At 49.1% G+C, this 14,630-nt stretch overlaps 1 long non-coding RNA gene across 1 annotated transcript; it reads right to left on the bottom strand.

Moving 5' to 3' along the window:
* Window positions 1–1,122: 1,122 nt before the first annotated feature.
* On the bottom strand, window positions 1,123–12,646 carry LOC130542551 (uncharacterized). The gene is made up of 2 exons (XR_008957190.1): window positions 11,921–12,646; window positions 1,123–10,577 (listed from the first exon to the last, which is right to left on the bottom strand). It is a non-coding gene; the product is annotated as an uncharacterized LOC130542551 (long non-coding RNA).
* Between the last annotated feature and the right edge of the window lie 1,984 nt (window positions 12,647–14,630).

Below are 14,630 nucleotides of genomic sequence, written 5' to 3'. Positions count from 1 at the left end.
CCCCCTCCTCCCATCTCCGCGGGCACAAGGGTGGCAGCTGCAGTGCCAATGCCTGTAAGCAGGCATCACGGAGCATGCCATGCACCCCGTCCTGCCCTCCCGGGCCCCAAACCTCTCCCCTCCTTCCACCCCATCCCTCTGTCCTTCTGGTTGGACACTAGATGGGCAACCGCAGTGCCACCCCCCCCCCGTGCCCAGGAGGCTCACATCCAGCACGCGCTTATGCGTACATGTACACGCGCACACACACACAGACACACACACGGCCCCGTGAGTGCCAGGCAGCGGTGGCAGACACACAGCAATGCACAGTGACGGGTATACCCGAGGAGGCAGCCAGATTCGGCACCTGATCCAGCACCCGTTTGGGATTGGGTGGGTAGGCGGGCGGGCAGGCGGGCGGAGGGGTGATGGAGGCAGACGATGGCCCTAGGTTGGCAGCCGATAGAGCTGGGAGAATGGAGGGAACAGATGCTCTTTGCCCAGCCTCCCTCCCTCTCTCTCAGAGATCAGTGCCAAGCTGGGGGGATGGGGAGAGGGGAGGATGGGGGAAGGGTGGCATTTGGAAAGCTGGCAGGCGCGGGGAGCTGGGTCCGCCCAGGCTGGGCAGTGCCGGCACTGGCTGCCGCCTCTCCACTCTGCCATCTGTCTCGCTTCTCTCCCCACCCCCTTTCTCTCTCTCTCTCCTTCATCCACAGCAAACCGAAAAGAAAACAGGGTCCTCATTCCGCCCACCCCCAACCTCTGCCAGACCCCCTCGCCTCCTCCCCACAACTCACCACACCATACCACCACCAAGCCATCTGTGCTCTCTCCTCCTGGCTCGGTCACCTTCTTTCACTCGCCTTCGCCCTCATACCAAAACGGGTGCAATGTTTTAAAAATATATATACACATATATTTTAAAAAGCAACTTAAAAAAAAAGCCCACAATTTTCTTTGGGAATGTCCTGTCCTTCTGAGTCTGGGTCCTCGGTGCCAATATTTATGGCAAGCAGAGGGAGGGGACCCTGTCCTCAGCTGGTGCCCATGAATCCCATGCCAGGGAGGAGGGGTGGCTGGGGTGGGGTGGGGGTGGGGTGGGGTATCGGGAGAGCTCTCTTCTCTCTGCGCCTGTGGTGGTTTCTTTTTTTTTCTCCTCTTCCACTTCCGGAGCAGATTCAAATAGATCTAGAGCCTTCCCCACCCCCAGTTCCCAGGGCCCCTGTGCCCTTCTCTCCCTGCTTTTGATTTTACTCCTCGATCACCCTTTCCTTTTTTTTGGTGTGTGTGCGTGTGTGTGTGCGTGCGCGTGTGCGTGCGCGTGAGTGTCTGCGTCCATGGCGGTGGGCACTGTGCCAGCCACCACATAGCCATCTGCGATGCCTTCCGCAGCCTCCGCTCTTTCTCCTTGCCACCTCCAGCCCCCGGCTCCCCTGCATCCCAGCTCACCACCCCCCCATCATTAATTAGCTACTGAATTAATTAAATCGTGAATGCTAATTAACATTCCTACAGGGCAGGCTGCCAGGCTGGGAGGGCAGCGGGGGTGTGAAGAGGGGATTGGGAGATTGGGATGGGGGAAGAGGAAGGAGAGCCTGTCTGCTTAGGAGAGCAGGGGGAGATGGAAAGAACCCAAAAGAAGGACGAAGGAGAAAGAGGGCAGAGTGATGAGACATGCGTGTGGAAAATGGGGTGTAAAAACAGTGTTCAAGGGAGTGCGACCCAGCCGTTCCTGCCCAAATAAGACAGCCAATTCCTCTTCCTCAAGCTTACCTTCCATCCCACGAAGTGTATACTACTTAGGTGGTGCGGGACTCCAGCAGCTTTCTTCCCAACTCTTACAGAAAATCAACCTCAAACCAGAGAGTCAACAGCTACCACCTGTCAGTCTGGCCACAATGATCCTTAGACCAGGTCACTGAGAGGAAGCTCTGGGCTCAGAGAAGCCCATGTTGACTTATCTTTCTCTACCTCTCTGTCAAGGTGAAGGGGACAATCTGTGAGCATCTGTCGCAGGGAGGCATGGGGGACAGATATGGGGAACGCTGAGGGGTGTCAATTCAATGGGAATTCAGTAGCAATTAGCAAAAATCATTGGCACTGCCCGCAAGGCTGTGCTAGGGACACTGTGACAGAAGACTGCCTGCCTTTGCGATTCCAGAGTAGGGCGAGTGAAGACACTCCTACCCAACTCGAAGGTCAAGAATTTGCGGAAAAACTGAGTAAGAGCCACCTAACTTGCAGTTGTTACTGTTTTTAGAGAAAGAGAAACGCTAGTACAGGGAAACATCTTTCTGTGGGTGCTCTATGAGACACTAATCTGATGGGCTGCTCCTGAGAAAAATGGATCCCATGATCACAGTTGTTTGGGAAACTCTGTTTATTCCCCCTCTAAGAGATTCAAAATGCATACTGGTGTGTTAAGGCTCTGGAAGGCCTGTGAAAAAAGAAAATGTTGAATGTGTTTAACCCGCAGATACTCAAATTCTCTGGGCCACGGAACCCTCATTTTTCTATTTTCTAATTTAAATAATTTTATTCACCCAGAAGCAGTGTTCCACTTTGGGGAAAGCGCTCGTAAGTGATCAGGTGGGGTTGTGGCCTGAGGGCTGGCAGACAGACTAGCCGGCCCCAGGTCAGCTGCCTCGGAACAGTCCACAAACAAAGGAACAGCACCCAGGCTCAGGTCTTCTGAATGAATACACCAGCCACAACAATCTTCAGAACCACACACCTCTACTTTCAGAGCTGGACAGAGACCTTAGCAGCCACTCCTTGATATTACAGTAGAAGCAACCGAGACTCAGAAAGATGAAGTGATGTACCCAAGGTCACAGAGCCACTAGACGATAGCACGGACATCAGCACTGGGATTTCCTGACCGCTAGAACAGGCAAGGACTTACAAGTCTGGGACCAGGCCGACATGGGATTTATCAGTTACCTATGCTCTTAAAAAACTTCACCAGACCCCTTGCCTCTGCGGACTGAGGCCCGGGCCTGGTCTTTTCCACTGCTGCCCTTTGTCCTCACCCCCACCTTTGGAACCCTGCAGCCTTTCCCTGCCTCTGGAGAGTCTATTCTGCCTTCCTGTGGAAGTGGGGATGGGGGCAGGAGTTTGTTTTACTAAAGCTAAGTGTTTCTGATACCCTGGATTCAGAACCCGTCTTCTAGGGAACCCCATCCCTGCCCCCCACTATATACTATTGGTTTCAAGCCAAAGCTTCTACTCTCTCATGACCTCAATCTCCTTGTGGTCCAGAAACCCCAAATGACTCCTGGGACATCTCCTGCTGTATTCCTAGCAACCTTCCCTTTGCCTGTCCTCACTTTGGCATGTGGAGTCCCTGAGGTCCCTTAACCTCGCCATCAGAGTCCTCGAGAGGACTCACTGGTGAGGAGGCCCTGGAGCCAGCTTCAGAGACACGCCAGGGCCCACAGCCTTTCTGAGCTTCTGAACGTTCATCCTCCCGCCACTGTGTGAGCCCCTCTTTTCTCGCAAGGCCCTTTGGGGAACTAGGAACAATAGAGAAAGGTGGGAGTGTAGCTTATTTCAAAATTGAAGAACATTACCAAGTTGTTTTTGCTTTCTGGGTCCTATTGTGTGAGCCAGCCCCACTTTACACCCACACTCCCCATGTGTACCCCCCTGACAACTTTACCAGAATGACGACTCTCTTCACTAGATAACTCATCACCCCATTTTAAAGGGAGAATAGCTTTGAAATACAAGTTTGACTTGCCAAAGAGATTTACGTCCAAATATCCAGGAATGATGAGGTCTTCCTTGGGATCTCTAAAAGCCTATGAATGCGCCAGCTGACCCCATCTCCTCCTTCCTTCCAGTGTTTCTGATGGGACAGCCCTCTGGCACGGGCTGACAGAGCCACGTCAGAGTGTGACCCACTGTCCCCCTGCTAACTACACGTCTAGCTGAGGAACCACCCAATAAAGGGAGGACAAAGAGGAGTCAACTACCCGACTAGAGAGCCAGAGGTAAACCTAGATGTTCAGGACACATTTTTTAAAGAAAGTATTTCAGGGCTGCTTTTATTAGTGGGCGGCATCTTTGCTAAATTACCCCACTCTCAGTGGTCAGTGACACAGGCCAAAGTCCAGCTCTCCAGGGTCAGGGATTTCAACCCGGGTCGCTTTCCCTTCCCGAGCCCGGTTTACCTCTCTAACACCCGGGCACTGAGCCACTGTCAGAAGCAGAGGCCCTCCAGAGCTGCGATATAAATGATGATTATTCTATTATCAAATAACATGGCCAAGCCTGGCCGGCTCCCTACAACGGTGGCGGCAGAGGCGAGCTACACAATTCAATATTGATAAACTGTACATTGTCTTCCAGAACCATCACTCTGCTTGACAGCCACTCTCTAAGCCTCCCACCATTAGCAGCAAAGAGGGAGATACTGGCTAGTGACGGCCCGGGGGGGGGCAGGGAAACGAGGCAGAGGGAAAAGCAGAGGGACCCAGAAACCTCAGGGAAGATAAAGTCCTCAGAGCCCACTTCTACAGCCGCCAACACGAACCAGCCAACTCTGGCCCTTCAGGCTCTGTCCTGTGACCTGTCCTTCTGGAAGGTTAATCTTCAACAAAACTGCCCAGAAAAATCTAACACTGGGGAACAGGAAGGGGCCTATAGTCTAGTCCCATCTCCGCCACGCCTTCGATGGCGCTTCACGTCCCCGTATTCACATGAAAGAGAAGGGAAGGTGCCTACACGTCTGTCCAGCGCTAACCTTCTCTAATACGACAGCTCAGCGTGTCTTCTAAAGTTACTGCCGTATTTCTTTTAGGTCCTGAGCACCCTCACAGAAACAGGGTCATGGGAGTAAGTTTTTTAGGAAAATGGTTTAAGATGTTGAGCCCCAGACCTAAGGTTACACCAGATCTGCTCTACACCCCCAGGGCCTTTGCACTGTCTGTTCTCTGTGCCGGTGTGCATCTCCCCAGACAGATGCAGAGCCAGCTCCCTGCCCTCTTCCTGCCCTTTGCCCAGGAGGCCTACCTGATCGCCCGACTTAGTGCTGACGCCTGCCCCCACCCAGCCCTGTACCCCGCTCTAATCTTTTCTTCCATAGCATCTATTACCTCCTAACATGTAATTGACTTATTTACATAATGTTCATTGTTTATTTTCTGTTTCTTACCTGGGGTGTGTAAACTCCACCGCAGCAGGGATATCTGCTTTATTCATGAATGTATCCCAAACACCAATAACAATGTCCGACACATAGAAGGTAGGTGCTCAATGAATATTTGCTGAACAAATGAAGCTAAGGTTAGAATGGTTCATGTTTTGGCCAGACCCACCTGACTACTTCCGCATTTGGGGCTAGGGGCAGGGAGAGATGGGCTGCCATTTCAGTGCTCCCCACCTTCTGGCAGGATGGCTGGTGGATGCCCCCCATCCTCCTCCATCCCCATCACAGCCTGAAGAACATGCCACTCGGGAAAACCCGGATATTTAAGTGGGATGTTCACTGTGGAACCCAAGCACCTGCCCGACTTGCACTCGATCAGGTCACTTAGCCCTCCTCCTCCAGACTTCAGTGTCCCACTCCAGGCCATCCCAGACGTAAAAGCCCAACCTCTAACACCATGATTCTTCAACTTGAGTAAGCATAAGACTCACCCAATAAGCTTCTTTTTTTTTTTTTTTTTTTAAAGATCTTATTTATTTATTCGACAGAGATAGAGACAGCCAGCGAGAGAGGGAACACAAGCAGGGGGAGTGGGAGAGGAAGAAGCAGGCTCATAGCAGAGGAGCCTGATGTGGGGCTCGATCCCAGATCGATGGGATCACGCCCTGAGCTGAAGGCAGACGCTTAACCGCTGTGCCACCCAGGCGCCCCACCCAATAAGCTTCTAACACTTACTAGCAGACTACCTTCCAGAGACGGATTCAATTAAATGGGGAAGGACCCAAAAACATGCATTTTTAAAGACTCTCCCCAACCCCAAAGTGACTGTAATGACAGGTGTTGTTTGGGCCACGCCGGGAGACCTCTGGTGCGGACAAAGAGCTGGTGGGCTTATTATGTGAGCCTATGGCTCTCTCTTCTCTGATTCTCCCTAACTTCCGTACGTGGCTCTGCCCAGGATTAGGCCCAAAAGAAATGGATCTGTGCAATGGGCTTGCCATTTTCTTTCCATCGGAGCTACAAAAATTAAAACAGCCCTTGGAGAAATCTGGGAAAAAACCGAGGAAGTAGAGGAGAGAGGCAGTGTGGAGCGCGGGTGAAGCATGTCTCGGGGGAAGGTGTGTCCCAGCGTGTCCTAACTTCGCACCTTCTATTTTTGACAGCCTCTTTGGCCATTAGGTGCTAAGTTTAAATATCTCCACTTGGAAAGTATACAGATGAAAATGAACATGTCTAGACTGATGGAAGTCTGTCCATTTTATACGGGGAAATCTAGCATAAGCCAGGGGAGTGGCCTAGGCCTCCGCTCAGCTGGGGTGCTTCCAAGTGCCAGACCCAACACAGACTACTGGCCAGACAGGTTCTACTGGACAGAACTGAAGGGGACTCAACCTTCCAATCACCAAGGGCACTACTCCTTGGAGCAACTCTGCCTGTCTGGGAAGGGCGACTGTTAAGCAGATGTTCCCAAAAGGGTGACACAGTCACCATCAATCAAATCTCAGCACAGAGGTTCCTGGATCCTCTAAGATAGACGCTTGGAACAATAGAAACAAGCCAGCAGCAAGAAGGGATATCATGGCTGCCTCAGGGTTCTAGGAGCAAGATGAGGGCTCTGGGAGCCTCGGTGTAAAGGCATCTAGGTGGAGGAAGCAAAAAGGGATGGCGAACACACCCGTTAGGTCTTTTTTTGCCTCTGTTCTTTCTCTTTCTTCTTTGGCTCTTCCACTTTTTTGGAAACTTGCTAGAGACAAGCATTATTCCTGCCCATTCCAGAGACAGGGAAGACTGAGTTACTCAAACATAATTTAATCACAGGACTAGGGACCGAAAAGGAGCCCTGGGTCCCCTGCACCTCCACTAGGTTAAGCTCATAATTGCCTGTCATCTAGAGGTCTCTCGAGGCCAACCAGATTTCCTTCAATGGTAACAATAATAGAAACCAACATTTGCTAGCACTTCCTCTACGTCAGGCACTATATATTAACCCATCTAGTTAAACAACTCTGAGGTAGGGACTATCATTACACTCACTCTACAGACGGAGAAACTGAGGCAAGGAGAGGTTAGCTATTGAGAGGAGTACATGGAGTTCCAATCAGGCAGCCTGGGCTCCACAGCCCATTCTAACTGCTTGGCTCACCCACTGATCCTGGGCCTGGAGACAGGATGGGAGTTGCCCTAAGTGCAAGATTCAAGACTAGGTCTGAGTCTCCTGAATCCCAGGGCAGTGCTGGGAAGCGGGTTCTTCACCACAAAATCAAGGGCAGAAAAGTCAGTGGCATTTATACCCACCCTCAGAGGAACTGTTAGGCTCTTTAGCTAAGTTGATTCCCTAGCATCCTATTCTAGAAGCTTTGAGCCTGGGATACTTTAAGTCCAACAGGTCTCACGTTTATACATTTCACTATCATTCAGTCAGTGAACACAAGGAACTATGAGCAGATTGCTGTGGCACAGTCTGAAGTATAAGGCAAAGATATGCAGCAGGCGGAGCAGAAAGGGCCTTCACATACCCCTATACCCCCTCTGCGTATGGAAACGTGACCCTGAAGGCTATCAAGAGAAATGCAAGGATTTGAGTAGGGGAATGATGGTAAAGTTTGTGCTTCAGGGAGATGACTTTGGTAGCTATTGGAGGCTATATTCGAATGGGGAGGAAATCGGAGGCAGGATAACAGGAGGCTGTGGCTGCTTGAGGTCAGAGATGACTAGAAACTGAACAGATACAGTGGTAATGGGAAAGGGAAGTTAAGATCAGCTTTCCTTAACTGGTGGTATATAGGGAGGAGTGGAGAAAAAGACGCCGAAACACGCTCAGCTCCCATGCTTGGTGCTCAGGAAGAGAATGGAATCACATACTAGGAGAGTGAATAAAAGTAGATTTGGTGGGGAAATAATGGAGTTGGCTTTAGAAATTAAGCTAAAAGTCTCAAGTTAGAAGTCAAGCTAAAGTTTGTTTAAATCACCCAGGTGGACGTACTCATCAAGCAGATTTTAAGTTTTTTTAAAGATTTTACTTATTCATTTGAGAGAGAAAGAGCACAAGCAGGGGGAGGGGCAGAGGGAGAGGGAGAAGCAGGCTCCCTGCTCAGCAGGGAGTCAGACATGGGGCTTGATCCCAGGACCCTGCGATCATGACCTGAGCCGAAGGCAGATGCTTAACCAACTGAGGCACCCAGGCGCCCCTCTGTTAAAGATTTATTTTTAAGTAATCTCCACACTCAACGTGGGGCTCGATCTCACAACCCTGAGATTAAGGGTTGTGCGCTCTACTGAGTCAGCCGGGTGCTCCCAGCACGCAGATTTTGGATAGAGGAGTTGGAAGCTCAAGGAAGAAATCTGAGCTGAAGATAGAGATGTAGGAATTATTAGGAAACTGGTGGAGTTGAATCCTGGGGAATGAATGCTATATCACCCAGGGAGAAAATGCTGAGTGAGAAGTAAAGAAGAGGCAGACTCTTAAAATAACATGTAAGGGGTGGAGGCGGTGCCTGTACCAAAGGGACCAAAAAGGAACAGAGTGATACAAAGACAAATGGGAGAGTGTGTCACAGAAGCCAAGGGAGAAGAGTTTCAAGAAGAAGAGGTCAACAGGTCAAATGCTGAGGTCCACAATGTTTGGACAAAGATCTTGAGACCACCCTAATCTATCCCAAGCAGGCCGCTGACAGAAAACACTGCTTAGCGCTGCTATGTTTCGTGAGCCCCCTTTAATAACAAAAACAATTTACTTATCACCTTAAACTTCAGTAGAGAATCGCCAGGATAAGCAGCAGTGCCCCCGTGGAGCAGCCAAGGCAGGGTCACCTGGAACCTCTTGAGGGCCAAGCTCCACGTCTCAGGCAGGAGCTCATGCAGTAGACCCAGAACCCTGCAAATGATGCTGACCCTCTGAGACAAACCCCCTGAGCCTCAGTCCCCTAACCCACAAAATGGTTGTAAAATGGTCCCGGCGCTTGTGAAGACTAAATGAGCTCATTTTCCTGATGAGAACATCTTACACTGTAGCTGGCTCTTAGGAGTCACCTCACAAATGCTGCCAGTCATTTCCTGCCTTCCTTTATAGGCTTTAAAGACTTTTAAAGCTGCAATCTTACACGATTCTTACAACCTAGAGAGAAACGGGGGAAAACCAGCTTTAGAGATGTATAGTGCCTGACCAAAGGTCACCCAGAAAATTAGCTGCAAAGCCGAGACTGGGACCTAGGGCTGCTAAGGCTTAGTCCAGGGTTTTGTCATCTACAGCATACAAATGCCTAGAATCCTTTTCTAAGTAAATAATCCCTCTTTCATTAATCATTACATCTTGCATAAACCCGAAGCTTTAATACAGTAGCCTTATTCGTAACTGGACACGCCTATAGGAGAATTCACTCTAGGGAAGCTGAGCCCTCAGAATCCTCTTGGCCTCTGCCGGTATGACAGAACCCAGAGCCAAGCACAAAAGCAAAGGAACCCAAGAGCCCTATTGCTCAGATCTCTTTTTGCAAACATTACCTACTACTAGCTTTACCCTTGACCTAGACGCTGAACCCAGCTAAGCAGACCTCCAAGATCCTTTTACTTGGCAGAATCCCTTCTCAGCCAGAAGACGGGGCCCAAGGCTCCAATGTCCAGGGCCCACTTTAATCACCATCCTTCATTTCTTTGCTTCTGAAATGCCAACCTAAAATGTACCGTAAGGCAATGTCCAACATATAAGCCGTCTCCGAGGATATACGATATATTAAAGTGTTGACGCTACAGAGAAAAATAAAGCAGGAAAGGGAGATGGGGTATGTACAGAGGGAGGGGCAAGGGGCAAATTTAAACACAGAGAAGGTGACAACTGAGAGCAAAGACCTCTTTCTCTGAAACAAAAATACCGTCAGCTCAAAACATAATCTGCAAGTCATTTAGCCTTTCTAGACCCCGTTACAGAGCAGGGATACTTTAGAAGGTGAATGCCTCCGAGCAGGGTGCTTTGTGGATAGGAAGGAACACATCATCCTCTAACCTCTGCTTTAGAAATGTTCTGTTCCACATACAGTAGCCCCCCTTATCCACAGGGCACATGTTCCGGGACCCCCTGGGGATGGCTGAACCACAGACAGTACCGAACCGCATACATATTATGTTTTCTCCTATACACACACGCCCATGATGAAGTTGATCAATTAGGCACAGTAAGAGATGACAATTACAACTGGTAATAATACAGAACAATTGTAACTATATACTGTAACAGAAGTGTTTTGGATGTGGTCTCTCTTACCCTTCTTCTGCTTGTGATCCTGTGAGATGATAAAACAGCTACGTGATGAGATGAAGCAGTGAGGGGAACGACACAGGCGGGTGAGGCGTGCGAGGTTACTACTGACCTGACGGCACGTGAAGAGAAGGACCCTCTTGCTTCTGGACTGCAGGTGACTGCGGGTAACTGAAACCTCAGGACACGAAACTGCAGATAAGGGGGACTACCGTATTAACGTAGGGTAGATGTTACTCCCTTGACGCAGCACCGGCAGGGCCGACTCCCCCAGGTTCACCCAGCTGGCAAATGGCAGAAGTGGGAGTGGAGCCCAGGCCTTCTGATTCGTGGTCTAAGGTACTTGCCTCCACCCCGAGTGGCCTGGATTGAAGCTGTAGGCACGTTGCGTCTCAAGACAGGACGAGGGTCTCCCAATGGCATGGGCCAGACTAATGATGGCATCTGCATTTAGTTCCCCACTTCCCTCTAAGAACCTGACAGCACTACAGACACATTTAAGAGCTGAGGGAGTTCTCTGTTATTTCTTCAAATGATGCAACATCACTTCACCAAGGCCCTCAGAAGTAGTTTTCCTTTCGCTGACAAATCATAGTCAGTCAACTAATATTTAATCAAGGGCTTTGCTAAGTACCTGGTTCCAAGCAAGGAGCTAGAGTATCTATTTAAAAAAAAAAAACCTAATTATAAAAAAAAAGATGTATAGGTAACTCAGTTCCTACCATTAAGTTGTTTAATAGTAATTAGTAATCACTTATCCTTCCCCCTCTTTACGCCATGCAATCTTTGCCCTGAACCCTGACTATGGACTTTTGAGATCAGGAAAGGAGTTTATAGGCCTGATTCCCATCCCCTCCTAGCACATGGTAGGTGCTCAATAAAGTTATAGATTAATTGATCCAGCTCTCGGTAAGAAAACTAGGACTTCAACCTAGGTCTTATTATTCCCCAGAGTTTTGCCACTGCGCCATATCAGAACCGGGTGAATTCTCTCGAAGAGCATGCCTAACCCCAGGCGGGGCTGAACAATGCTCTCAAGGCTTCTGCTCCGCCAGGAAAATGCCTCTTAGACACAGGCTGTGCTGGCTCTGATATCAGTTCTGCCTCCACCATAGTCTCAGCTTTCCACGGGATTCTCAATCTATACACAACTAAAGTGCAGCCCCCCCCCCCCCCCCGCCCCCGGCCATCTCCCAACCCAGGCCTGGCCTGAGGCTCTGAAATCTCCCGGACATGTCTAGTGAATTCACTCAGCTGATCTCACACAGCACCTTACACAATGGTCTGCTCCAGAGCACACCGACTACCATAAGGACTATTTGAACATGCCCGACTCCCTTCCAAACTGAATTCCTCCGGAAGAGGGAGTTCACGGCCTATCCCAGCACCTAGCACAGTGCCCAACACAAAAAGCAGAACTCGGAGAGAGTGAGGGCATGCCTAGCAAATGCTGCCTGCTGTGGACACCACGCTGCCCAAACTGCCCACGCCTGGAGTCGTGTAGGGCCTTCTGCAGACAGATGTGCTTCTCTTACCTATGCTAAGGCATCATGTCGCCTGGGAAGGATACCATGAGAAATCAAACTCGTTAGCAGGCATTAGCTGGTTGCATTGTATTGACTGTCGGGAGGAGGAAAATATAAACTATTGAGAAAGGCGGGTGAAGGTCCAGAGCACAGGGCGCCACAGGGAAGGGGGAGCTGGCAGCCACCCTTGTCAGCACGGGCTACAGCAGCCCCTGACGGAAGCTCAGAAAGGAGAGTGGGTAGGTGTTGCCAACTCCATCCATCCAGGGCAATCTCTGCACAGAATTTAGCAGTAAGAGAGCCAAGGATTCTCAGACATTTGCATCTTTTTGCTGACGCTAGACTCTCAGCCTTGGACCGTCCAAGGCTTCTTCCCTCTGCAGATTGCAGAAACATCCCAAAGGCCGACCAGCCATTTTCTTCTCAGCAGCTCCCAGTGAGGAGGGAACAGAGGTGGCCAATAGGATACTGGCTCAAATCAGCCTCATCCACTTGGAAGTCCTGGCCAACCAGAGCCTGCAGGCACAGTAGGAAATAAGGGGGAGGGAGTGGAGGAGCTCAAAGTACATTTCTCACTGCTTCCAGCCAGAGCTGGATCCAGGATCACTGGTTTTCAGCCAGCTTGGCAGGACGTTTTGATAAGCCGGTCAATTAAGTTTCTCCAACAGAGTACTTCCTCCTGTCCCGTACCTCTGTAGGGTTCCTGCCCCTATTATCTTTCTACACACAAAGAAAGACAAGGAAGAATGGAGGGGGGGGGGGGGGGACAGGGGCATGTTTTTTTCGTTTTTTAATAAAGAATGAAAAAAGACATCATTGTAGGCTGTTAGAAAGGAAACTGGGCCAAAAGTCAAAAAATCTAAATCTGAGGCCTGGCTCTGGACTGACAAGCTCTGTGACCTTGGGCTGTCCACTTCACTTCCCTGAGCCTCAGTTCCCTCATGCAGATGAGGGTGCTGGCCCACATGATGACACGTGCACTGAAGTACCTTCCATAGACAAAGTGCCACAAGAAAGGCTTTATACTTATGTTTATCCTTCAGAAAAATCCTAGAAAGTAGTTATTCTCTGTATCTTGCAAATGGAGTAACTGGGGATCAGAGAGGTGACTTACCAAAAGCTCCGCAGCTAGGAAGTGGCTGAATTTCAAGTCAGTTTTTTTCAGATCCCCAAACCCACTAAACCATATGCCATTGTTAAATGACCTCCAACCTCCCTTTCAACCTCAGAGCCCCAAAATTTCTTGAATAATTGCTGTGAGGTTTTTTTTTTTCATTTATCAGTTAGTAACATCAAGATCTGGAAGCTAAATTGCCCAAGTGGCACTTTCTATAGCCACAGAAGCAAATACTCCAAATTATTCAAGGACCCTAGATCCGCAGGGCTGGGAGAGACCCCTTACCCCTCCGCAAATTTGCTCTTCCATGACTCACACAGGAGAAGAGTCAAGGAAGGCCTTAAGGCATAGAAGAAGGCTTTCTAAATTCACCCATCTCCTTCATTTTACCTCTATTAACTATTAAGGCAACTGAACCTGTTAATGTGGCAAACATGTTTATTTCTTCTCATTTAGTTTTAGTACCGTTTGTTTTTCTTTGTTGTCTATCCCTGTGTTTGAGATCCGAAAGCCAGTAAGGCTTGAGGCTGCCTGTGCCCCTTATCATTCGAGCAGACCCTTTCACTCCGGGTGCTAGTCAATGCCGCCCTATCATCAAGAGGCCTCGGGATGAACTGATGGTGATCCCCACCCGTTAGTGCTTCCACTCAAGGTAGCTGGACTCGCACATTCCAAAAAGATTACAATAGAAGAAATCATAGCTACTAAACAAAGGAAGTGTTAAAACGGTGAATAAACAATGTGTTAAAACGAAGTGTTAAGTAATGCTTTGACTTGCCTCTCCCTGTGCCTATACGTAATTGAGAGAAGCATTCTGGCTGTAAGCAAGGCTATGCCTAAACCACTCCAGGCATTATTAACAACTGCGAAAGGGGATGCCGACAGGCATGAGGACATTCCAGAAGAGACACAAGGTTTAGACAATTAGATTCTTTAAAAAAAAAAGTCTATGTATCTCAGAGAACAGGCCCAGTACAGAGGTCAGAAATAATAGGCGAAAAGTTACCCTAGAGTTTAATCAAAAGAGATCTGTCAATATTTGGCTTGGTCTGCAAGAGACCATCCAGAAGAAGCAATTAACATAAAGCAAATTCAGGGGAAGAGCTGCAGTGTGTCCGGTACTGGCAAGGGAAATGCCACTTTCGTACACTGCTGGTGGAAGTAGAAACTCAGTTAGCCTTTCTGGAGGGCAACTTCAGTGTCCATTAACATTTAAAACTTCTTTTTTTTTTTTTTTTTTTTTTAAAGATTTTATTTATTTATTTGACAGAGATGGAGACAGCCAGCGAGAGAGGGAACACAAGCAGGGGAAGTGGGAGAGGAAGAAGCAGGCTCACAGCAGAGGAGCCTGATGTGGGGCTCGATCCCACAACGGCGGGATCACGCCCTGAGCCGAAGGCAGACGCTTAACCGCTGTGCCACCCAGGCGCCCCAACATTTAAAACTTCTATCCAGCAATTCTACTTCTAGGCATCTATGAGAAAAACAACTCAACATTCTTTACAATAGTAGTGTGTATAATAATTCCTATCATTAGCAAAATGGTTGCATAAACTACAGATATTAGGTAGCAATTAAAAAATTGAAAAAGATCTTTAAAGA

Source organism: Ursus arctos, unplaced genomic scaffold, assembly GCF_023065955.2.
Source record: "Ursus arctos isolate Adak ecotype North America unplaced genomic scaffold, UrsArc2.0 scaffold_37, whole genome shotgun sequence".
Lineage (NCBI taxonomy): Eukaryota > Metazoa > Chordata > Mammalia > Carnivora > Ursidae > Ursus > Ursus arctos.
The sequence above is the reverse complement of the archived record's forward strand: the minus strand, read 5'-3'. Positions and strand labels throughout refer to the sequence as shown.